The sequence below is a fragment of the Varroa destructor genome, unplaced genomic scaffold (genome assembly GCF_002443255.2).
Source record: "Varroa destructor unplaced genomic scaffold, Vdes_3.0 BEIS01000001.1, whole genome shotgun sequence".
In the NCBI taxonomy this organism is placed as follows: Eukaryota; Metazoa; Arthropoda; class Arachnida; order Mesostigmata; family Varroidae; genus Varroa; species Varroa destructor.
The window spans coordinates 59188346-59215162 of record NW_019211454.1 but is presented as its reverse complement, the minus strand read 5'-3'; the positions used below and the strand labels follow the sequence as shown (position 1 = coordinate 59215162).

At 47.7% G+C, this 26817-nt stretch overlaps 1 protein-coding gene and 1 long non-coding RNA gene across 4 annotated transcripts in view; both read left to right on the top strand.

Moving 5' to 3' along the window:
- The window catches only part of LOC147758877 (uncharacterized), a 57545-nt gene extending 32272 nt beyond the window's left edge, over positions 1 to 25273 (top strand). Inside the window, exon 3 of the long non-coding RNA XR_015319492.1 lies at positions 168 to 25273. This is a non-coding gene — a long non-coding RNA (uncharacterized LOC147758877). The remainder of the gene's footprint in view (positions 1 to 167) is intronic.
- The window catches only part of exd (PBX homeobox extradenticle), a 316119-nt gene that overhangs the window by 34769 nt on the left and 254533 nt on the right, over positions 1 to 26817 (top strand). The gene's annotated exons all lie outside the window — the stretch shown is intronic.

Sequence of the window (26817 nt, the reverse complement as noted above, 5' to 3'; positions counted from 1 at the left end):
GTTGAGATCACTTCTACATTAGTCTGTAAAATGCGAGCCAACGTTGAGGGTGGGCGAAAGTGGGAAATGAATCAGAAATAGATAAAATACAAATACATTGACACTGTACCGCATCGGTCCGTTGTTATCTGAAGGGAAATTAAACCTCGAATTGATTTATTTTACAGCAAGCTATTGTTGTCGTTGTTGTTGAAGTAACTCCACGGGCAGATGACGAGCAAAGTTAACGCAGAACAGGATCACTAAATAGAAATGTAAGTTGCTTTTGCAAACTTGTTAATGTTGTTGACCTCTGATTGAAGTGTGGCGTGAAAATCAACTAGTGAGGAGGGAAGCGGACGGAATACACAGTAGACGTGCTTTGTGGGCGTTTTTTTTTCAAGTTCCTTTACGATAAGTGAAGCTTCGAATAGTTAGTCAAAAATCGAAACTTACTTTGGCGGACAAAGAATTAGCCCTGCACTGTTAGTGAGGAAATGCACGATACTTCACTATTTGACTACACATTTGAGTCCATTCAATAACGTTAGCTGCTTTAGCAATAAAATGACATGTTTGCAGGGTTTCACTTAGAGTTTATTTATCGAAGTAGACTAGAGCCAGATGGAAGGAACCCTGTATCGCCTTCATTGTTGATTCTAGGTGCTCGATAATCTAATACCAGTCGTTAGGGACAAACAAAGCCCTAATAAATAAATAGGCCTTTCAGAAATGTGCTAGTCTTCAGAGTACCAAGCACTGTGAATTTGATCGTATACTCTCGCTGACATACCTTTTGCACTTTGCTGTTTAACTCTATCCCGTACTTTGTTGATCGCTCGCTCTTCTCGCGATGTATTTGCGCGTCCGTTCGTCGTCTGCTTATCCTGGTAAGTATCTTCATTGGAGGTATCATCGACGACTAAGGCGCTTGATAGCCATCCATCCAGTCAGCTAGCTAACTTTTGATGCGCAATAGATCCTCAGTACTCTCGAATCGATGTGCTTCGAGCGTTGCAATGTGTCGTAGCGCTGGCGGTAGCAGAAAGAGCCAGGGCGACGGCGGCCGCGCCCGATGCACTAACAACGCACACACTCGCATCGCATATACAGAGGCACAAGCATCAGTAGCAACAATAGGATCATCGAATATGAAGGTTGTTTCTTCGTCTACTTCAGCCTCTTCATCTTCTTGGTCCCCCCTCTATTCTGAGAATCGCCGGTGCTCATCATAATCGCGATCGCGATAGCCATCGCCGGCTCAATTCAGCAACGTTCTCTCATAGTGCTCGCTCGTTTACTCATCTACACCAACGCTGAAGCGAGCAAGTTAACAGCTCGCAGGGCGCAACGTTCGCTGCACGCAGTCCATGTCGCAGCATTAACGATAGCAGATATCCAGCTCTTAGTCGTTTCTGGCCTGTATTGCTCTATCAACCCATCATTGTATCTTATTTGATAAAAGTGGTGGGTAGTACATAGTATTTCGTGCATCTATAGATGTGCAGACACGCTGCTGCATAGCCGTGACCGTGAAGGTGACTGGCTGACTGACTGACTCCAGTCATCTTTGAGCTGAACGGGGCAGAAAGCGAGAATTTCCGAGGTGTGTGTGCTGTCTGGTACGGCTCCCTGTGGATCCTAGCTTGTTGCTATGTGGCTGGCGGCGGCGGCGTCGTTGTTACCCGCGCCTGCCGTCGCCAGCAGTACCCTAGGCATCGCTGCCCATCACAAGCGTCTTTCTTGTGTTCCAACGCACCACTATGACGGTGTAGCCTTGTCTAGCCACCCTGCAACAGCATTTGTCTGTATACATGCTAATGGTGGTTGGATGAATCGTATATGTGTACAGCCGCGTTGTCTGGCTCTGTGCGAGTGTACATGCGCCTGCTTATAGTTGTTAGTTGGCTTGACTTTGAGCAAGCTTGACTGACAGCTGTCAGTCACTTTCGAGTCGCTGCTGCTACCGCCGTTCGTGAAGTGCCGGCTGATTGATGCTGATGTTACGAGACGATGGCGGCGTCTGCTGCAGCCGTCGTGGCCGCTGCCTGAACGAAGGAAGAAGATGCGGACTGCCGGGCCGATTCGTCAAGACCGAACTGAACCGAACCAACCCAAATGAACGAAGCATGCGGATAGTAGAATTAGTTGTAGTATTTTGTATTTCTATGCGAAAGCGAGAGAAAAAGTAAGTGGATGAGCGCCCCGAACGGCCGCCTGTGGGACGTTCCGGGGCCGTCTGCTTTAGGCAGAGGCGGAGCAGAAGTGGCATTAGCGTTGTTACCTGACTGGTTTGCGGAACAGCAGTAATTCATTCGACGACGATGACGACTGTGTCGTATGGTGGTTATAGTAACTGCTGGCGGCTTTTATAGCTAGACGGACAGATCGATAAATAAAAAGGCCGCAAGCGACAATAATATGCCCTTTTGTGTTGTTTCCGACAAGAAGATGATGGCGACGGCGCTAGGTGCAATGAAAGCTGACTCGTCACCGCAGCACTGATTTACCGAAATGCGACCAAGCTTCGCTGTTGAACGGCCTGTTGTTGGCCGAATCAAACTCAGCCAAATACAATATAGCCTTCCTATAACAACGATGTAAAGGCTTCTTTGAGATCTGTCGGAACCTTTCCGCCACTGCTCCCTAACACATTTTTCCGGTATAGACGCTGCTAGTAGAAAAACCGCAACGTCAGCCCCAGCAGCGCCCGCGCCAGAGAGATAAAGACGAGCGCTGAACGGCCTACTGTAGCCCCATAACTAAATCAGTTTTCTTTAAACCGAGCTCCCTATAATGAGTCGCTGTTTGGTTACCGTTGGTGTAGCTAGAAGCTTTTCGCTCCGATTTGCACCCTACACTAGAGCCGTAGTGTTACTTGCAAAATGACGATTGTCGTCGTTATTGTGGTACCATCAGCATCGTGGTCATTGCTTGCAGTCGTGTGTGATTGTTCCTGTGGATTGTGCGATTCCTCATGCCTCGATGAGTATTCACTCACTCATACATTCATTCGGTCGTTTCTCTCTCGCACAAACTCTGCTTCTCTCAGTTTCTCTGCATTCGTCGCTGTTCCCTCATTGGACCGCATTATTGCTCTTTGTCGCTCCCCTGGTCGTATCCCCGTCTCCCAATCATCTTTTTCCTGGGCGACAATAGCAGCAGTAGTTTTCACGCGCCTAGGGTGCGCTAATACGCGCAGCGATAGAAGTAGCAGCGGCAGCAGCTGCCGCCGCCGATTGAACTGTCGGGCGCGGCGGCCTGCGTGCCTGCCTACTACTCGGTGTAGGCGCTATTACTGCCGTCAGCAACGCTGCCGGCTGTTGATTATGACTAGAGGGAACCTATAATATGTATGTATAATAGCCCGGCATTACTGCGGCACACCGGAGTGTGGCCAGATACCTCCGCAGCCGTGGGTTCGTGGGGCGGCCAACGCGAGACTGCCATGGATTATTGGGCTATACTCGCATTAAAAGGGACGGATATCTGTGTGTGCTGAATATGACGAGTGAGAGTTTAAGTGGGTAACCAGCATCGTGCACCAGGGCACCAGTAACGAGGAGGACCAGCGGGCATCAGGTACCAATTCAGATTCGAACAAACAAAAGCAACAAGGACAAATAAAATAAGTGACACCACAATTTTGCAGTAGTTCAACATTTCGCAGTTCATCGACAAGTCTTAGAAAACAGCCGCTAATGAAGCCTATAACGGTTAAGAAAACGAACCAACAAACAGCATACACAGCTAAGATGTGTACGCTACACCAACATAAGCACATAGTACACATGAGCGATTAGGGCCGATTCCAGAGGTACTTTTACCCACAAGCGAATTCTCCTCCGTGTGCTTGCGCGTGTATAGGGCAGATGCTTGAATTCCCGATATCAGCACGCGATATCTTTCGGATCGCAACGACATTACCACATCTTCCTTGCCTCTCTCTCCTTTCTGTTTCGGTTTGCTTCGGCCATTCCTTGTACAACCATCTCTTATTTGAACACAGCGTTGCTTAGGTCGATACCAAAATTAGCCACCGTGTTGCCTGCTCCCTGCTGCCGCTGCTGTGCCCCTGTGTCATGCGAACGCGCTCTCTAATGCCCTGGTAGCTTTGCCATCCTATCATCAACGCTCCAAGAGAGTGGAAAAAGGCACCATTGCGAAATAAAGGACGACGACGAAAACACTTTGACATGGCACGGCATGGTACAGGAAACTCAGCTGAGATGTGTCTGTGTATCGGTGCTTGCGTGTGCCCGTGTTCTGCACGAGATAAAATGGTAAATAGGTAGCCAGGCCGTGCTCCTACAACGGCCAGTGAACGCTATTACTGAAGACTTGCTGCTACCACTGCCTTAAACCGTTTAAGTGTGTTAGCGGCTTATTGGCGTAGCGATGATGAATCGTGTATAAAAACGCTTCTTCCCAGGCCGGGCCAGGGCTAGAAATCTATAGATGGTATATGGCTGTGCAGGACAGCGTAGCCGGGTGTAGGGTCTGTGCAGGCCGAACTGGAGGGTGTCAATCCATCCAGGGTCTTGGGAGCCGGAAGAGAGAGACAGAATGATAGAAAGAACGAAAAAATGGCGACGACGATGAAGTAGAACAAGAAGCTAGAAATGGAGCGCAATGAAGGAGACAGAGGAACTCGCAATAAAGTGGCGGTTGATGTGAGAGTAGCTGGTTGCTCTGTACTTTTTGCTCCGCTCGGTTGTGTTTAGATCTTTGTGAAAGAGTGATAGTGCTGGCTGGTGGCCGCAGAAATAACAGGCTGTATGTAGGACCCGAAGAATTGCCTTCGAACATGCGAAAAAGACGAGTGAGAGAAGATACCGCTGCGGCTACTCCTAGCGGTGGGTCGAATCGAAACGCACACACATCCCGCCTTCGTGGACACGATTAGAGCCAATCGGTCCTGCTACTCGTCCAATTGCTCGGCCTACCAGTACTACTACAGCTACAACTTCTCAGCGCCATCATACGCGTCGTTTTTCGTCCTCTGACGATGATACAGAAGTTGCAGTACTTGCCTGAACTGTTCAGGCTGACCTAAGCTACGCCGCTCAACGATGCGCAGCCTTTGCTCATTCCTCAGAGGCGGTCGCGTTATTGCAATGGCCTGCTGCCTCTCGGCCAACTACTGTCCGCCATCCAGCGGACCCTTCCTAGAAAATGTTCCTCCTCATGCGCATTCACTAACAGTACAACATACAGATAGACGCACAGGAAGGCAGAATCCAGTGTATCTAACGCGGCGGCTATGTCGCACCCAGCACCCGGTATTCTCAATTTTGTCTCATGTATAGGTTGTAGCTTTGTGTGTGTTTCATTGGTTTATATCTGTTTCGCATTGCACGTCTATGGCCGCTACGAAAACATCGCGAGCAAAGGTTTAAGTCCCTCTGCGAGACGGGCTCAGATAATAGCAACAGCGGTGATGGCAGAATTAGTACCAATAGCGTACGCACAAGCATAGATGTATGGGCAAATCTATATATATGTAGATAATGTATGATCTATGTGCATAACGAGTATCGGTCGTCCGCTCCGATCTTTGCTGGTCCCTTTCGCTTGCTCAACGGTACCAATAGTTGACTATTTAGTTCGTACCGATTGCTTCGGCTAAATTTCTACTGGCGTTTTAGGCACAACGATGCGATTTGTCGACGGACCTACATGTCTTTGACTGAAGGTAGTCATCCGCTTGCTAGGCGGAGGAGTTCCTCGATTCTATCGGGCAGATCTGAAAGGCAGCTCGCGATGCATCGAGCTAACAATATATATATATATATATATGAGCGAATTCTGTTCACTACAGCATAGGTAGGTTAGCAGGATAGAGATATCGAGGAGAAACACCATTGCTATTGCTGCTGCTGCTGCTGCTGTGGCCCGGCGGGGCGGCCATATGTCGAACGAATCGCAGAGTGGCCGATATAACATACAGCCATACATGCAAGAACAGCCATAACCCTGGCAACACCGGCCATGGCTTAGCTCGTATCAGCGTCGTAATCCTTTGAAGGACGAGGCCTATTTACATGCTCACTGTCAAATGGTAGTAAACGTCGATGCTTTCTAGCCCAGCATACGATAACAAATGTTATTTATTGACTTATTTGGTGTTTACTGTGTTGAAAGCAGTGGCTCGTCGAAACGACACCATAGAGATCCGTACTTTCGTAAACGAAATATATTTAACTTCACACTATCAGTGTACGCTGCGTGTTGAATTAAATACTCGATCCTCCAATTTGCAAACTAATTTACCTTTAGGGATACCGCCAACCGGTACAGCTGTTCTTAAAGGAAGCGCTAAAACAATATATGATCCGCAACGCCTAAACCCATTTCCAATCTATTACTTTCGTCTGACTTGTTTACGGTCTTCAAAATCAAATCACACATATATGCTTGTGTATATATACATATGTGTGTGTATAAGAACTGTGCATAGGCACCCTTTACCCGCTATCATGCACATATGTCGTGGAGGTGACGGCAGTTGTATTCTATTTCATGTAATACTAGAAAATTATCATTCGCTGACTACATGTTATATAGCATTTTGAAGAGAGCAGCCCTGTGTGTTTCTCGCCGCCTAAACGCGAGAAGGGGGATTTGCTGAAAAGAAGCCCCGTTGCGCAATGGCAGTCAGTCACGGCGGCAGTGGAGGCAACAGCGGTCGCAGTCGACAGCCTTTCCTTTATCATCATACAGCTTGCTTGATGTTGCTGTCATCATCTTTGCTACCGTCACTGCTGTGCGAAGCACAAAATGTGTTTTTGAAATTAAAAGTCGCGCTGACTGCTCTTCATCGGCGAAGAGAGCGCGCGGGTTAGCTAAAAGAAAGGACGACAGCTAAGCGTCCCCTTCCTCTTTTTCTCCATCTTCATCAACATTTTGGCGTTGTCCTCTTTTGCTCGTTATTCGAAACGAACAGAATACAGTTGCGGACAAAAATACGGGCGCCAAAATGAAGCGTCCAGCAAGAGAACTATAGCCAAGCAAAAAAATCCCAGGCAAGCAGACAACTGCTTAGCAATTTTCTGTAGCCTGTAGCTGCAGCTGACGCCGCCGCCACTCCTATCGCGATTCGCAATAGAACAGCAGTAGCGGCGGCAGCAGCAGCAGCAGTAGTAGAAAAAGAAGCGAACGCGCTGCCCTATACTAATAGTCGTAGTGTTAGCGCGCGTTGACGGCAATTGGCAATATCTCAGAGGTAATACTCATTTTAAACGTTTTTATATTTCCGAGTCCTCGCCCAACATAACAGAACGCGTTACGCTGTCATAGCGAAGACGACGACGACGACGACGACGACAAGAATAGGACCAAGTCAGAAAGAAAAAAGGAAAAGAAAAAGAGAAGCGAGCGAAAGTTAGCGCTACAGAAAACCGATAGCAACGAGTAACAGTGAACAGAGAGTTGAAACGTACAAAGAGTAAAAGACTCTTAATCGATATAGACAACCGAGAGAAAAGGATGTTGCCCGCCTATCTAATTTTCGTCGTTGGCAATTTCGTACCGCCACCTCAAATCGAGAGGTCGATAAACAAATGAAGGAATCAACGGAGGAATGGCCTGCCTGCCGGCCGGCCATCCAACCGACGGACGAACCGATGGCCAACAACAATGACAGCAGCGGTGGCGGCTGCTGCTGCTGCTGCATCACTTAAGTAAATTGGAACTTGAACAAATTCCATCCATCGTCGATGGGACCCTGTCAGCTGTTCGTGTCCTGATTGTACCTTCTCTCTCGCATTGGCTCCCTTTCTTTTTATCTGTTGTGTTCTGCTCTGCCGAATCGGTATCGGCGGTGGTCGAATTCGGTTGATCGAACATCCTTTGACCCTAGTATCTCAAGCGACAGAACAGTAGCACGATCGGCCGAGTGCAAAAGAGCGGAGCAAAGAAGCGATATGCGCGAGCGACGCCATTTTCGTTTCAGAGAGGAGCAAAACCTACCTGACGGAATTAAATTTGGACATCATTTAGCGCTTGCTTGCTTGCGGAAGTCGCCGTGCGTCCATCCGCTGTTTTTGGTACTAAACGGGAATCAGACCTTCTTAAGGCAGGAGGCTCTTTCTCGCAATATAAAAGAAATCAGCTATTGTGCAAAGTCCTCGTGCTAGACGAAGCCCCACCAAGATTATAAACTTGCGGAGTTTACAGCATGTGCTGCTACTGGTCATTGTATGGCTTTTAAGAGAACCCGAGAAACTTTGCGTCGTGCAGTCTGCTATCAGTACGAGTTCACTAGTGGCCCTTATGTATAATGTGTTTGCTTCAGTATCATTTCACTGAGGGCGATTGTTTGAAAGTTAGACAAGGAGTAATTTTTGAAGGCGGCTTAAGATCTAACTTGAAGTTTTCGACGAAATGGCATTTAAATTATGAAGGCGCGCAAGAAAAAACCTTATTGCGTTATCTGATTTTATCTGGTTGTAGCCTATAACGAAGTGGTATCAATTTTGTTTCAGGTGTTTTTTTTGACGATAACAAAGTGTCGAGACGAGCGATTGTTTTTAATGACGCTGTAACTGGCAATTCTGATAGAAAAACTTTCAGATAAGCAAATTATAACGTTTGAGGATAGACAAACAAACAGCCAGTGTTCGATTGTATGTTGTCACCATCCATACAGTGCTTAGGTTACGTAGTCGTATCAATTGTTTGTTAACTGAGATTAATACCCATCGATTGAGGAAGGCGCCAAGTCGACAAACGTTTGAGATAGATCCGTTTCAAGGTAGAATCAGTTAATTATTAAAGGAACTGTTTCAACACGAAACACTCTGTGTGTATCTAGTTCAGAAAAAAAAAAAAAACACACATTCAATGCCGCCGCCGTCGCTCATGACGATTTCATTTCAACTAATAAATTTCGATAAAGCTACAGTCAGATACCGCTACGGATCACGAGCTGGCTGTTATCAGTTCTATGTTTCATCTAATATTCTGGAAAATGGCGTTTTCCGTTGCGTCTTTCACTGCTGTAGGTCTTTTTCCGTTGCTGCTGCTGCTGCTGCTGTAGTTGTATCTTGTAATTGTTATTTCGTTTATTGGTTATTTCTGGTTATTTCGGCTCGCTTATTTGGCATTCTTTCTGTTCTATTTGTGTGCGTGTGTGCTAGCTACTGCTTTTCCGTCCGTCCGTCCGTCCGTCCGTCCGTCCGATCATTTCTGCCAGGGCTGGGTTTGTCATCATTATGAGCCAACGATGACTATTAATTGGTTGATTCTGCTAGCTATTTGTGCATGTTTTATATGCGGTCTGTGTATGCATGCGTGTTTTCAATACTTGTTCGTTATTACGTTGCGTTCCCACCTTCGTCGTCGTCGTCGTGAGTCAATCCGTTGGTTGGTTGGTCGGTCGGTCGACAAATAAGGCGAGTGATGATGGCTGTGGTGAGACGGTAACGGCTGCTGCAATGGCCGCGGTAGTTCAACTTATGATACCTCTTTTTTGTGGCTATTAGTTTAACACTTCTGCTGCAGAAACTGTGTGTGCGCTGCAGCCCCCGCCATCTTGTGAGCCCAAGACAAGCTGCACCGTCACCGCCATTACTGCCACCAGCGTCGCTTGTCGTTGTGACATAATGACAAGAACGATGACAACGATACTGAAGCCAGTCAGTCAGCCAGCCAGCCAGCCAGCCAGCCAAGCGGTCAGTCAGCGAGCTCTGGCTGATGTACTGTGCGCCATGTTGTCTCTCCGTCCCACGTATTCATGCGCTTCTATGTATGTGACCGCATCTACGTACGTGCGTATGTGTGTTTGCCTCTATTAATTAGTTGATCTGTCGAAGCTGAGCAGTTATCACCGACCAACCGGGCGCGATGGCAGCGGGTAGCGGCGGGGCTTCAACGCAGCAGCAGCAGCAGCAGCAGCAGCAGTACTCACCGACTGATTCACTGTCACGCAGCCGTGGAAGAACCCCCCACGGCACACAGTCAAACATAGCTCATCGGCGTCAACAAAAACGCAATTCGCAGTTATGTCTGTGTGTGAGTCTGCCTGTATCGTTATGCCTGCTCTCCCGTTAGTCCGTCTGTGATAAAATGAAACTCTTGCTGCCGGCCTTCTGTTCGACGCCTCAGATTGGACGGCCAACCTAACAAGAGTTGGACTCGCTCAATTCTATTCGTGGCTAGCGCAACTGGCCGGTGTGCAGCTATGCGACGACTATGTCGGCTACGTTACACCGGCGGGAGGGAGGCCGCAACCGGAGGTCGTTTCACATACAAACTGAGTACCTCTTTAGCTCTCTCGCTCGGACCGTGGCTTTCGACTCGTTCGTTTAAACAAGTGACTGGGATGTCCGTATAGACTGATGCGTGATGGCAGTAATGGGGCAGACTTCGTTGGGGGTTGGCTGACCAGCACCGACCCGATCGTAATGACAAGCTGGGAACAGCAAAATACAAGAATAAGCCATGAGAGGGAGAGACAGAGATAAAGTGAGGGAGCAGTAACCTACGTGATGACCCGTACACCAATAATGTAGCGTGGATCACCGCGAGCGAGAAGAGCTCCTGCCTGATTCGTTCGTTCCGTACGGGCGCGTGGCTCCTCCACCAAGTGTATCTATAACCTTGCGGCGTCGCTCTCGATTTGGAACAACTTGTTTGAAGCGAAAACGAAGCTAGATGCTTGCATGAGGCTGTACGGACAGCGTGGGAGGGAGGGTAGACGCTGGTGAAGGCGAGAGTTATGTGCTATCGATAGTAGAGCTGGTAGCTGAACTGGGCCTGCTCTAGTCGGTCTCCCCTGGCGTGGAGTACTAGCCGTATTAACGCATCGTTGTCGTCGTCCTCACTGCCAATCCCGATCGCTGTTGTTGTTCCAGTGTCGCCTCTGACGCGGCCGCCCATGATCATTATGCGTCAACGAGACCTTTGAGGTCACGGTGATGAGATAGATACGGCCCACCGCGTTCAGGCTCCGCGCGATAGGTTGAATTCGTCAATTCACCTTGAAGGGATTCGAAGTTGATCTAACTGGGCGCTAGTGCAACAACGATATTGCGGACCGCAGCTATTATAATGGTGGTCTCCATAGTCACGCAGCAATGAGCGACCTTATGTGTTGTGACTAATGTCTCACCATTGGTAAGATTAAAACTTTCGGGCTAGTTGGAGGGCTAGTTGGACAAGCCCAGTGATTGAGATCTGATCGAAATCGTTGATCAGGTTATTGGCTTTATGGGGGAAGTTCTACCGCATACTGCTTACCCCTTGTAATCTGACATATAATAATCGAATTAGTGAGGTCGAATTAACTTGAGGTTTTGATGGCAGATGACTGTCTGATGTTTGCTTTTTTTAGCAAAGTGAGGGTGTGTGTGTGTTTGTGTGTGTGTGTGTGTGTGTGTGTGTGTGTGTGTGTGTGTGTGTGTGTGTGTGTGTGTGTGTGTGTGTGTGTGTGTGTGTGTGTGTGTCTGTGTGTATTTATCCTTGATAATAGCTCGTCCTTGACGGTGTGCCAATATCTGTATTACTCGCTCAGTGATTGTCTGTTAATCTGCTGCTGATTCGGTGATCGGTCCTATCTAGACTTGCTGACCGTAGATGCCTTGTTGGCTGTTATCGCATGTTGGAGCTTCCGTACAGTAAAATATACTGACCGAAAAATATAGGCGTTCCAGTAGTAGATTCGAAAAATCTATGAGATTAGTGTTACCACTATGGAACAGGATGTGCACAAATGAACGTCATTGTTGACTTAAATTTACCTGAGTTAATTGCGTTTATTAATTGACGTTAACTAAATTAGAATTAAATTCTAATGAATAACAGGTCTAGCTCCACCGCGGTCACTAATGAGTTGTATGATTGTGTTATATCTTGTCTTACTTAAGGTAGAACCTATCTATCTGTCCATCTAGATGAAAACCTGCTTCATAAGAACAAGCAAGCTTGTTCACCAGGGTCTCGCTTCCTGGAAGAATGATTCGATTTTTGTTAGATTGCTCTAAGAAAAGAACACATCTGAAGACTGTCTACAATTCGTATATATATTTCTTTTTTTTTCGACGGAAGACAAAATGTATCTCGTGCATCCGTACTGCATCTTTATCTATTCAACACGTTTTCAGAGGAGACGGTAATGACCTGATCTGCAACTTTGGCTGGCCGATGGGCCTAGCTATGGGTTGGTTACGTCTGTGTCTAATCCAGTTAAAAAGTATGAGCCTATTGCGGCGTTCGTTTGGAAGCCTGAGAGTCACTTTCTTTCTCTTTTTCACCGGCAGTAGCACCAGCAGGACAAAGCTCGGTATTTGCGTGTGTCAGTTGAATCGACGACGATGAACAGCGGCAACGTCGATGATTCGTAGTGGCGTTGAGCTGCATACAACGATTTGGTTCAGCTTAACGCAGCAGTTTCGGTGAGCGCATCTTCTTGGAACGTTTCGAATTTTTGACATTTTGATTGACAGCTGATCGAGCCGCTATTACGGACACGATCGACGCTCAAAGTGAGCAAACGAACGAACGGACGTTCTTCGGAACGGAACCCCGGCATCAGTTGCTGCCGTCGTTTTCGTTGAAGCCCACATTGTCTGGTTTCGTTACCGCCGGCTCGTTTGTTTCGTTAGCCTTAGCGCCACCAAACCAATAGCGAGATTTCTTTTGATGGACGCTTGTTGATGTCCGAATGAATGGAGAGACGAGCAGATAAATGTGCACGACGGGCAAAGATTTTCACCTTGTTCCTTGTTTTTTCGAGGACCTACCAAGCTGGCTGCTTTCGAATTAGGCGTGAATATACATTTGATTCTTTTCGGTGGAGAGAAACGGCAGGCGGCCGGGAACTTGCTCGGTCGCAATGCCTCGGTCAATGTGCCCTTATCGTCGTGTGTAAATTTGCGAGTTAACACTAACAACGGCATCGACAGCGGCAACGATTGGTTTCGTTGCTGTTTGTCGCCATCATCGGTCAGCAACTAGAGCACAGAAGAACTGAGTACCTCAAGCTAGCATTGCTGAGATATGCTCCTGCTACAGTTATTGTTTCTGAGTTGCCCTTTGAAGGTCACCAACGATTAAGAGCTCGCATTCTAGTTGGCAGTTGAACGAAACTGCCGCTGCGTGGCGCCTGCGGCAGGCGTGATTTTTCTCATGGCTTGCATTTCCCTTTAGTTGCCTCGAGCGTTCAAAGTGGCGGTGATGTCGAGAAGACAGCGATAACGGTCCATCCCGATGGAAGAGAAAATTCTATTGGTGTGGTCGTTGTTGTCATCATTTTGCCGGCCGCCATCAGACATCAGTCAGTCGGATTGAAGTGCCTCCGCGCATATCATCGATATGCAGGAGACATTTCAGGGCGGATCGTCAATAACGACGACAATAACGTTCTGCTTTTTTGAACTCTGTTGTCGTTGAACGAACATATATTTATTATTATCATTATGTGTTCACCTGTTAACGCGCCGCGGCTTCTGGCTGCCGCCCCGCGCTGACCGACTGACCGGGCCCAGAATGTTACTAGTACATACACGCACACACATCCACAACTTGTCCTGCTTGTTTGTTAAACCTGTCGAGGGTTGAAAGGCGAGCTTAATTTGTACATGTTGTTGAAGACGACATGTTGTGATTTTTCACTTTCAAATCGTGATAAACGATCTTTTGCTTCTCTGCTGCGTTTGCTTCTTCTGGCTATGGCTGGTGCTTCTGCGGCAGACCTGCTGCAATCGCCGCTGCCTCGCCTGGGCGTTTACTAGGATTGGGTAGTGCGCTAGTTTGCAGGGCCGGCGCAACAGCAACAAGCGGTGCAGCAGAGTGGGGCTGGGGTATCAGGGAAATGGGATATGGTAGGTTACAGACAAGCAGTGTGTATGTACGAGCAGAGGTGCAATACAGATGCTTGGGGTCGGAAGGCAGTAGAAGCCAGTGAAGCTAGGTCCTGGCCAGTCTGTTTGTGCTAGCACGGCCTCCCTAACGCTTCGACCCAACTCTATCTTGCTTGGCTAACCATTACTACTATGCTAGCAGCTATAGATCTGTAATGATGGCCACAGTCAACCATCAACCCTGCGCATTCCGCTCAGACCAGCGTGGGTTTACAGTGATCTCAATGGCTGACCGACCCGCCAATCGCCAAAGCTAAGCCGAGCGAGTCGAGCTCACCGGAAGTGCAGCTTCCCGGAGCAATTGAGCGTGAGTTAGCTAAGGCGTATAGGTATGGATAGCAGCAGCAAACGATGCAACGTCTCGTTCTATCGGATGGATATCAATTTGTAATTTGCACCCAGTCGCCCTTTTATATTCTCCGCTTTCCCCTGGACTCAGCCGGCCAAACGCTCAACGTTAAGTCAACTCATTGGCCATGTGCGGCGAGATCGGCAAGACTTAAGCGTGTATGTGTTTATGTCTATGGTCCTTAGCTTGCGATGAACTAACTTTAAGGTCAGAAGTTGTTCAATGTCAAGCTCTTCAGCGGTATTAGTCTTGCATTGCTTGCGTGCGTGATCTCGCAAACGCAGAGTCTAGTTTAATTCAAGTTTTGCCTTAAAGCAAACTGATGGCGGTGTTTGCGACGCACTGAGGTCGGGAAGGGCAAGGCAGGCAGCCGGATGTTGACAAGAGGGTTAGCGGGGCGTTGTTCGCTTGCCGTCAAGAAGGAGACACCGATCAGGGAAAGGCACGGTTTCTCCCGATCCCTGCTGCAGTCAGCCAGCGACAGGATCTTTCTCCTGAACGCTTCTCGACTCGAGTTAGCTTCCCAGTATTGCCGCCGCGTTCCGGACTGCGGTCATCGGCTTCGTTCAGCTCCCTGAGTGACTTCCTGCGGGCTGATTGACAAAGGATGTCTCGACTGACGAAAGCATGTCTCCCAGGCCACTCCCTACCTCCCTCCCTCAGTGAAACGAGCACAGGGCTCAAACGCACAGAAGAAGAGACAGACAGACAGGCAGGCAGACAGGCATAGCGGCAATCAACCTCCATCGAGGGTTCTAGTAAGGGTAGCAGCAGCAACATCACAGCAAGCCGATGACCGAACCGGGGGGCCTTAAAATATTGCATCGCTCGTTCGTACAGAGACTGCATGACCTTAGCTAAGCTGCTGCTACTGCCTCTGCCAACCACTGATCGGCCAGCCAATCAGCCAAACAACTGACGAAGTGGGGCTCAGCGAGTGAGCTGAACAGCAGAGTTCTTGTGGCTAGATGTAACACAACTATCGTTGCTTACATGGAAGGCATAGTAACTGACCAGCAAAACAGGCAGCTATTACAGGCCAACATTGAGATCGAGTTCGCGTCTTTTCTATTCTCTCTCTCTCTCTCTCTCTCTCTCTCGTCTTCTTGTGTCTCAAAGCTTATCACAGCGACAACGAAATCTTCTGGCTCACCTGGCTTGCTTGCCGCCTTGCAAGCAAGCCATGGGGAACCTAAGTGAACTGTTTGCATATGAATATGGTTACGTTACTCATAAGCGAACTATTCAATGTGTCTGACAACGAATGAAAAAAGATACAGACAGGCAAAAAGAGACGTGGGAAGAGAGAGCTATCCCTCTGATGAGCACACTTTTGTCTTAACTTTTGCTTTAATGTGACACGATACAGATAGACGAACGGAATGAGAGTCAGCATGGAAAGTTGGAGGTGCGTTAGGCGAATTCGAACGCGTCCATTCTTTTCGATACTTGAGACAGTCGCCTTTTTCGTTTTGCCTACCGGTGTCCTTCATGTCGGATAGTTCTGATCAATTTTTTGCTCGGATCGTGCGTGTCACTAGCACAGAGTTGTCTACGAGCTATGCAAGTATCGTATCAAGCCGAATCGAGCCTGATGGCTTCCTGCGAGGTTCATGCCGTATGTTGGCTAGTGTGCTCATTTCTATGGTGATGCGATTCTGGCACAGCTGAGGTTTCTGCCAGCAAATCTATAGCCATTGCTCGCTGCGGAGGAGGTCGTGCCGCTCAGTTGACAGCGTTCTTTCGCAGCGGGGAACATCGCGGAATCGCGGATCTATCGCGTTTCTTCTTCGATCCAAAATGAGACGCCGACGACAACTACTTCAACGGCAGCAACACAAGAACGACTAAACCGAACTGCTTCTTGAACGGGTCAGAATCGGCGGATACTGCTGACGATTTTGATTTTAGCTTGATTTCAATTTTCTCTTGATTCTGTATGGTTGAGGCATGCATCGAGCGAATTGAGGCGGCAACCGGAGTCGCTCGTTGCCTATTTACTAGAGCAGATTCCTCAAGCAACTCTTACTGCCGTATGAGTCTGTCGAGATAGGTAAAAAGTAGCTGGACGGCCGCTATACACTAAACGATACAACATCAGAAAAAGATATTCTGTTGTCACAATTCACAAGTGGCCGTAAAGTTCCCATCCCCCCGCCGCCTCATAGAGAACCGTGTGCCTAGAAGAGTCTGAGAGCCAGTAGAAGAGCTAGCGACCAGCCGCGCTCGGTTCCGCTCCATTCTGCCACTTTCATTTTATGGCCCTCAACAGTTATCTTAGCCCCGACTCAGGCTATCGTACGTGCGTTACCAGCAAGTGTGTGAGTGTGTACATAGTCAATCGTGTGGCCGTACGGTCAAAAGGGGACGAGACCTTTCCAGTCGAATAACGCTAGCTCTGACCTGATGATGAACCCAAAGGAGAGGTACCCGTCCGTCCGTCCGTCCGTCCGTCCATTCGTCCGTCCGTCCGTCCGTCCGCCCGCCCGCCCGTTCGTCCGTCCGTCCGTCTAAGGTGCCTGTTCCTAACAGCAGCAGCGACAGCAGCGCCAATAGCAATGGTGAGCTCGCGATAATGGCGCTTTGGCTCGACGTGCTCATTAGAAGAGTGTCACAGTGCCCACCCGTGATTTTATGACGCTTTTATTACGAAGCACCGCCGTTTTTCGGCTTTTCGTTTTCTGCTCGTTGTCACTGAACGCGGGCACGATGAAGCAGATAGCGATGTTGTGATAACATAATGACATGGGTTGGTTTTATGTTTGATTTGTGTGAGTTCTGTGTGAATGTCAGACGAACTTATGATAGGTAAAATAGACTCCCGTCGATAGGTCAGTTGGTCGGCCAGACCAGGTTTGCTTCGGCCGTAATTATCAGGCTTAAGACTCATTTACGTCGTTTTACAACAGGAAACGTTATTTAAAATTAGATGGACACAAATATCTTATGCGGATTAAGTTAACCCCTTGTCTTTTCTCCCGCCACTCTTTTCTTTCGGTAATGCAAACGTAAATAGCAGAATCTTTCGGTTCTTGTGACTGACAAGTATGTGACAGTAAGAGGGAATAACAATGCTTGTATACCTGCCAGATCTGCCTAACAGGCAACTCGGTTTTCGCGGGTGTTTGCTGGCAGTGAGTGGTAAACAAATTCGAACAAACAAATAAGAACCAATGTTCTTGTTCGCTAGCACCTCAGCAGCAGTCCCACACATGCGAAATGCTTGAACTAATGCAGCTGCTGATGCTGCTGTAACGACGAGTCGGGCAGCCGACAACGTCGGGGGGCGAAGCAGCCGCTGGGCACCTTTGAGTGAAAAAACCAATAGACGTAGAAATAAAGAAGGTAGACGACGACGACGACGACGACGACGACGGTGCTGCTGATTATGTCAAAAACGGCAGGCTAGCAGAAGTAACTGGATAAAATCGAACTAGCAACAAGTAACGAGTTTCGTGCGATTGTTTGCATTCGTTGTGTCGTTATTCCGAACCCATATGGATGAATAGGCTGAGGCGGCAGCAGCAGCAGCAGTAGTCCAAGGCAAGGAACTAATCTCGTACGGACTAACTCTCTGATGTATTTATGTGCATTTTTACGCCTTTTTCCTGGTGAATTGGAAGCCTTCAAGCGACTAGCGACGGGAGATCGATATAGATGTTGATGTTGTTTTTACTAGCATCATCCTCAGCATCGCTGCGGCTGTCGTATGGTTGCGATGGTAGATTCGTTGCTGCTGCTGCTGATAGTTGCCTTCAGCTGTTGCTATGGTCGCTTCCGCTGCTTTTGCCTCGAGGTCTTGAGATGTTACTTAGCCGGCTTGTCATGTTCAGTTCGACTCGGCTCGAGTGTTGTCCGTCTATTGCCAGCGGATGCTGATGTGTGGCCGTATTGTTCCCGGACAACGAAACTAACAACAAAGACAACGATAACAACAACAGCGGCGGCAGCAGCAGCAGAATGCTCCAAGCTAGCAACCACTGCCGTGAACCATCGTCACTGTTCTTCAGGACAACTGCGGCTACAGCGATTCAGCAAATGTAGCAGCAAAAACAGCAACGGTAGAGACCTGAGAGTACCGCGAACGCCGCCAGCCAGCGAACGGAGAAACATGAATTTCAATTGTTTTTCTGTCAAACATGATGGACGCGCGAGACACGCTCGAGAGCTGAACTAGTCGGCTTCGAATTGACTGCGCTGATTGCCTGCGTAGCCGACTGACTCGCTGGCATAAGCTATTTGGACCGGAGGGCAGGAGCAGCAGTAGCAGGCCGTCTATTGAATAGCGACGGCCGCGACGACGACGGCAGCGGCGATACTGGGCATGGTAACAGAACAGCATCAGCAATAATATGGGGAAGCAACAACGAATCAGCGACAATAGCCACACTTAGATCTTTCGAGCGAATGATAGCAATGACTTGTGCCGATGGTGACACTATCGCTCGCGGAGAAGTCTGCTGTTGTTTGCTGCGAATCTTTGTGCCGTTGAGGCGCAGACCGGCACAAATAAACTTTCTGCCACTGCGGCAGGATTACACATACGACAGAAAGAAAAAGAGGAAAGGGGAAACCAGTGGATCGTTGAAGGTAAACGAAGGCTTGCCGCATCCGCGAGGTTGGTGTACATCTACATGTGTGTGGCTTCAGGAAGCGGTATACCATAGCTTTTGATGCTGGCATAGCGACAACCTAAGCGTACACGCTCATGAAAAAACAGGCGCATTATTCTTTGATGTTTGAAAGTTGAGTAACTCTGCTCATAATGCTGCCATTGCTAATAGTCTCGTTCGGACCAGAATATCGCACCACGCTAAGCCAGCAATATCTGCCTGGCTTCTACAAGGACATCTGCGTAGAGACAAGTTGGCAGAAATTCAGTATGAGGAATCCACCAAGTGGCGTCAGCAAATAGAAAGTATACGTTTGCTAGCATTTAAAAGAGCAACGGTGCACTCCAGTATATTGGCACTAAGGTACAAATCTGTAGTAAAATGGAGAATCGCCATGTTACTCGCAAAAATGTACTTATCTAGCATTGCACTACGTAGATAACAGCTAGCTGAAGCCGTCTTCCATTGCTACAATGTATGGGGCAAAGTTCGCAGAATTCGCCAAATCTCTAACACTGGCCACCTATTTTTACCCTACTCTTGTGCTATTACTGTTTTCGCAGTCTCTCTTCATGGATGGCTGCTTGCTTCTCATTCTGGAATCGGAGGCCAAAAGGGGTGCATACGTGGGTAACCGTAGTCGCAGTCTGTGACCACGACCGGTATCGGGTGTTCTCTCGTTAGAGTGTGGATATTTATTTATCCATACGAATCTACATGAGTATGTATGTGCGTGCGTGCAGGCTGTTTTAGTCGATCACAGTGGCCCACTAGAGGATATTGGTGATGAACGTTACCTAGTGAGGGCACGGACCAAGCACAATAGAGGAATCTAAATAGATAAACTTGTATGTATAGGCACGAACGATCGGACCAAAAGGAAAAGATATCGTAGGGAACGAACACAATATAGAAACAAACAAGACAATAAGTCGTATGTTACGCTCGGTGCACACTGAGCGCCCATGCACCCGTACGCCAGCGTCCACTAAAATTGCACGCCAGTAACGCAACGAGGCAGCAGCAGTAGCAGCTGTACGGCATTCAACATAACAGCTTCAGTAAGAGGATCACATTTCGACCAAACGAGTTGTCATGAGTGACAGCACCGGTCGACCAGCTTGAGACTACGCAGTCCACGAGCCAAATCTGATATCCGTCGTCTGCTGTGAGCAGCGAAATACAAAATGGAGAGCAAATGGGAGAGGGATGAAGTGAACGTCTTGTTACCGTCGACCGAAGTAAACGTCTTCGACTACCACAGCACGAAGTGACCGCCAACAGTAGCGGGTACCAGTAACTTAGCGCTTCATCTATAGCAACTTTAAATATCATTATGTAGGCCAGCCAGTCGAACGACGACAACCGACCACCTTGATTAGTCATTAACTGATTATAGATTTTATTATTTATATACTCGTTTATTGCTAAAATAAATCTAACTGAATGACACTGTCCATCTTTTCGAAGTCTTTTAAGCGGTGTGGGTGTGCGTTCAGTCATATTTCGTTTTCATCGTAGTAATACTTAGCTTTACCTGTTGTCTCTTTGTGGTAATAAACGCAGATAGATGCGGACAAACTAACGAGAATCGTCCCGCTTATCTTTGCCCAACCATCGCCAGCGTCAGTATCCGACTGACGAGTTGGGGAGATTTTCTTCTCGGCCACATAATACAATAAATGCGTTGACTCGTTTACCAGCTCACCCGGCCACACGTTCACGAGCTCCTTTTGTCTCGCTTCGTATCGTGCTCACTTGCCTGCCGCTTGACTGCATGCGGGATTAGGGAAAAAAAAATGAATAAGCCGATTTCTAATCCAATATGATGACTACGGAGGCGCGGCTGCTGCCCGACGTTCGTATCGCGCTCTTTGTTCTCATCATCGCGGAATGCCTCCTGTTGTCCTTCAGGAGTTTTGATTTCACTACATGTCTTTGCTAGTGTTAAGAGCGGTATGCCCGTGAATAGCAAGTCTCCATCGTGGCACTATTAAATCATACCTAGCCATTGGTGTGACTGACCACAAGGCTATAAGGTGTCTCCTGACGCACAAGCAGCTCGCGCAGCGATTCTTATCGAATAGAACGGCTCGTTACTTAAATCGACATCAAAGGTAGCGGTTTGTTTTTTTTTTTTTCAGTTAAAAACAATATAACATGTTGCGGGTACTAATTATGCACGAGCGACTTTGAGCCATTTGCTTCATCTTGTTATTTAAGCCTATGAACTGTTCCACTGGATTTAGTGGAGGGCCGTTGCGAGGACAAAGAAACCTGTAGCACGAAGTCGAAAGGGAACATCCGTTCTTGTTTCTGCTCCACGAAACGGTGTACCGTATCGAGTAACATCACAATCACGAATTTGATGATTTCAGGTAAATGAGTCTAAGCAGGCTTCACATAATTTTTTACCTTCCGATCCATGTATCTATATAGATCTGGATAGTTTGGCACAGGATGTGAAATCCTGCAAGCGGATACCGATAGACACAGGTAGCCAGTAAACTCGTTTTGCTGTGGACAGAAGCGTCTGCTAAATAATGGCGCTCAACTGCCGGGTAAAGGTTAAAAGGCAGAGCTCTGTCTACAACCAATGCAGGACAAACGATGGAAATGAAGAAAGCGATCTATAGGTAAGCCGCATGTAACTGGTTAATATGCTTTGGGTAGCAGACTAGGGGCGTCTGAATTGCCGCACAACAAACCTTCGTAGTTGCAAACGTCTAAACTAGCATGCGGTAGAAATGGATAACACGGCGGTCACGTGGATGGAGTAAACTCAGCAAAAGATCATTTTGCCTGAGCGGAACACCGGTGATGACAACGAAACTGCTTTCACCCCGTTGGCCTTCTCTCTCGATGCGACCGAGTGACAACGACGTAGGCAATATAGCTGCAATACAAAGCTTGCGGTACACTTTTGCACAGGCAATCCCCGAAAAGGAAACGGTGTATCTGTTGGGTAAAGCAACAATACACTGGCTGTACTATCACCTGAATATCACCAGCAATAGAAGGGGGGCAAGCGTATGCTGCTCGATGCGTCCGAACACTCCATGATGACACGGGTCGAAACATCGCCAGTGGAGTCTGGGTGCAAATGAGAGAAAGACAGTGAGAAAGACGATGGTGAGACTAAACGGAAAAGGGTTGCTCATTTGCCTGCCTTTTTGGCTAGTTGACGATAGCTGGACACGAAAGGCATGGCATACAGGGAGAACGAATGGACTATCTAATGAGAAAATGACCACGAAACGATGAACCCAGTGAGTCCAGCGACAAAACTCGTCGTCGCGTCCCGCCAAGCGAGCGTTTCTGTCGACCGGGAAAGTTTCTATGAAGGTGCGTGTACATTGTCCGCGTACATTACTTGTAGGTGCCGGTGTACTACACGGAATGGATATTGCCGCCAGCTGCCATTTTCCCGCTTCATGCCGCATTATTGCCATGCTGTTCGCATGGATTTCCGCTAGAGGGTGTGTGAGTTTGTCGACAATGCAATTACAACTATTGCATTTTTTTCGCATTTGGCTGGATAGCGGCGGCCGACAACGCTCGCAGCACCTATTTCAGCGAAGATCTACAAGTAGTGCTCATAGTTGTTATTATTAGAGTGGAGCTCGCAGTCGGCCATGATAGATGTCGTTCATAGCCGTACTCAGCTGGGCTATTCTATTGCGCCGGCGTCACAAGTGGGATGCTGCTGCCGCTGCGCGTTCGCCAAAAATGGCTAATTGCAAAGGTACCAGAGGCCAAACAAACGACGACGACAGACCGCCAATCGCCGTTACCGACAATCAACGGCATCCGCGGACAGCAAACAACGTCGGCGAAATGCTGCTAATTATGTTTCTGCCGCATGGGCGGTAGATGATGACTGGGGGCTGGCCGGCCGGCCAACGATGGGGGCTACTGTTGTTATTGGTGCAATCGTACGTACAGCTGTTGGTAGTGTGTCTGGCGGTCCGTCTGTCGGTGTGCGTGTGCCTGCGTATAACAATTGTTGCAGAGTAGGCTAGACGCCTGATTTTGAGCTGTTGGTTATTGACTGTTGAATGCCGGTGGATACCACAACGTAACTAGATGGCGCTCCAAGTTGTTCTAATGCAACACAGTATTTAATAAAGTCTCCCGGGACGCTCAGAGAAGTCGGAGCCCTTCTGTATGAGTGCGGCACGCACTCGAATTAGCACATTATCAAAATGCGATTTACCTACCGAAGTGTACTGATTATTATCATGGAGCCCGTGTGGTTATCGAGGTTGGACTGAAACAATATCGTCGTAAGGATGGCGGACCTAACGCCGCCGTGTGGCGTATTGCAGTCGAATTTATAGTAGACTGTTCAATACTCTACATTATATTGAACCTCTGTGTGGATACATCAACGTAAATATGAATATTGATAAAGATATGTGTGAAGAAAGCTACATTTCTGTTGACCTATATTTCGTAGTGACAGGCCTGTTGTCATGTTGTCAATACTAAGCGACATTGGGTTGGTACGCGATTATACTACCTGCAAGTCCTTCTAAGCAGGCCCGAGTACTTGTAACCTGCAGTGGCATTCAATTGGCATAGATAATGTCATGCCAAACGGCTACCATGATATTTCGTTAAGAATCGTGATTTATATCAGCTCCACCCGACATCTACATCTTAGCCTGGTGAAATTTTCAAAGCACTGAGAGACGCACAACCTCTGCCAGTCACGCCTCACGATCCAGACTAGATACGACTAGCTGGCCTGGATAGGTAGACGGCAAGAAACGTGCGAATAATTAATCGTGCCGTGAAGAATCATCTCTAAAGAAAAAGAAGTCACAAAGAGTCACTAGCCCGGGGCAGTTCATCAACTGATTGATTAATAAATGTTTTCGATAAGCTAGGACAGTTAGATGTGGCACGGCATCGCAGTACTGAAATTTAGATGAGGCTGTTTTGTGTTTGAACCTTAACTAGCAATCTTATGATATCAATTGCTGCTGTATGATTCAGTTATCTGTTGTTTTGTGGTATCCGACTTAACGACTGAGCTGCCTTACCCGATAAACGAATAACACAAAAATTCTGTTATCTTATTCAAGAACGATTATCCACACAGGATCTACAGCGAAGGCATATGGAGCCGCGTGACGTTTTTTTGTGATGTGTTACTTAGTGTTTTCCGAGCGATTCTGACCGAGCGATTAATCGTCAATACAATTTCTGGTCGTCACAGTTTTCCCTGTCCTCGTTCGCTGCCTGCCTAGATTCCGAGATATATTGCTTAGGACGGAGGTTATTGGGAAGGGTGATCAACCCGAAGCGTATACCGGGGTAGCACCTCGCTAGCACCGGCAGGCAACTCGTTACAAGTATGTAAAATGTTTAAAAATTATCTCGTGCGGTTCAACAGAACTTAACCCTATATCGTTACCGACAGAGGAGTTTAGTAGCGTTCGTGAACCCGAAAGTCATGTCCATTTATCATATCGAGTCAGGCATATTTTACTGCTAACACATGCAAGATATGGTGGTCTGGTGTTAAATAGGTGAGATATTGGGACATGACATCAAATGATTTATAACAGCTTGAAACAGCGGGAACCAGAATCAATATACTTACCTTCGAAAGATGCTACAGATAAGGGAAACAGGCTCGTTTGGTCATTGAACTGACCATACGAAAAGCATGTAAACAATTAAAGAATTGTCAAGCAATCACTGATTATAGGGGCAATGCTAGTACTGTTGCCGAAGATGCTACATGGTCCAACTGGTCACAGTTTACGATCTCTTCAGTGTTATCTGAGGATACATAGACATCGACGAGAATATATATCGCGGATTTAAGCCACGACGCCGTTGTATTGCATTGCCGCTGCGAGGTCCAGCAGTTCTTCTCCCATTTAGCTCAGTACACAAAATGAGATTGAAGTAACGTCTTCGTATGCTATTGCCCTCTTTTTACTTAGTAATGTGTTGAATAAATTATGAAAGGATATAGTAGTTTGCATGCCTTAATTATCACGTAGACGTACTAAAATCTGGTGTAAGCACGTATATATATTACGGATAAGTTAATTCGTTCTGTTTGTTATTCGAAAACGATCATCAGTAATAGTTATATCCTAACTGACCCTCGATGTGAAGCTTTCGCTGCCAGTTTAATTGTATTATCACTTATAATTAAAGTACGTACTTGTACATGGATACGGTATTCCTCTCCTTGCTGTTTTTGGCCTAGTTTTAACAAAAATGATGCTCAATACTAACGTCAAAGCTATTACTGGCCACATGTTCGCTGGTTTTCGCCCTATGCGCGCATATTTGACCGCGTCTTTATGTATATATATATATATATATGTATATATATATATACATTATATATATATATATACATTATATATATATATATATATATACACACACATATATATATACATATCTAAAATGTTGTACTTGTTGCGTTTCAAGTCGAAGACGACAACGATATTGTTGTTGTTTCGTGAAGTGCTGCGGCCGTTGTTGTTGCTGCTCCATGCTGTCATCGAATGTTTGCAGCAGCAGGTCGCGGTCGTTTTCGTCGTGTTTTGTATTTACTTTTTTATTTGTACGTTCGGTTTCGCTTGCCGGCGTGCTGGCTGACGCGTCTGCTTGCCGATCTCAACGTCGGTCTTACCATAGATCGGTTCATCCGCTGTTTGTCTGTCTAGCTCGGTGGCTCTTGTGGCTCGACTCGTCGTTTGCGTCGTCGTTGCCGTTCATCGACGGACGGACATGCGTTCGCTCGTCTGTTTCATCGTCAGAAATGACGACGGGTGGCGAGGGGAGAGGAGGGAGGACCCCGTAGCGACGTAAGCCATCGTTGCTTCGCTAGCCACTAACAGCAGCAGCAGCAGCAATAATGGTAGCAGTAGTGACAGCAGCCGCAGCTAAGGCGGCAGTGCCAGTTGCGGCAGAGGCACCAGCCGTAGCAGCAGCGGTTTGTCGCCTGCTGCTCCGTGATCTCTTTGCCCCGCCCCTCCCCATCCCGTCACGTCCGTATCCAGGCGCGTTACAGTGGGCAGCAGCAGCAGCACAGCGGCGTTGCTCTAACGCCAGCCACAATCGTTCTCTTCGCTCTGCTCGCACAAGGACAACCCACTACACCCAACGAATGAGCGACTGAGATGGTTGCCGCTACTACGGCGACGCCTGCTGCTGCTGCTGCTACTGCTGCTGCTGCTGCTGCTGCTGCTGCTGCTACTGCAGCAATGGTCGCGTTGACTGCGACGTTGACGACAAAGCCACCAGCGACAACGGCGGCGGCCAGCAAGGGCAGCACCTCCAGTAGGCAAACGACAAACCAACACAAAGAACAGGCGCAGAGGTAGGAGAGAAGGCGACGCAGTACAGCGCAGTATTCGTGCGAACACGCAAAGAGGAAGGTAGACAGAAATGAGCACACGGCAAACGAATAGAAGACGCATACGGAAATATACAGAGTACAGTCAGGCAACAGTCGCAGCCAATATTGCTATTGCTGATGGTGCTCCGCAACGCTACCGTCGCGCCTGCCGCCGTCATACGCGGACGCAGAAACTACAGCAGTTAATCGCGGCGACTTAGTGACGCTTCCTTGCGACAGAGAGGGTCGATGGATCGCTTTGGAGCCTGCTTGGAGGATGACGATCACGTTAGCTGAGATAATAATAACAAGTTTGCGATTCCTATTACCATTGGTGGTATTGGTAGTACCAGCAGTAAATGTAGATTTGCTGCTGCCTCGATTTATGCGTATGGAGCGCTACCTCCAGCCATCGTTTCAAAGAATAAACTAAGTTCGTCAGTCCTCATGAGGCACAGTCACTGGCTTCAAGCGCCATCAAATATCGATTCCGCATAGGCGGTCGAAACCAATATTACTCTAAAGCCATCACGCAGAGCTGTTGTGGAACTAATTGGTAAGCACCTAAATTCGAACAGTGTCGTATTTACAAAGAACCTTTTGTGAGCGGAATGAAAAAGCAGAACAAACTAGCGCTCG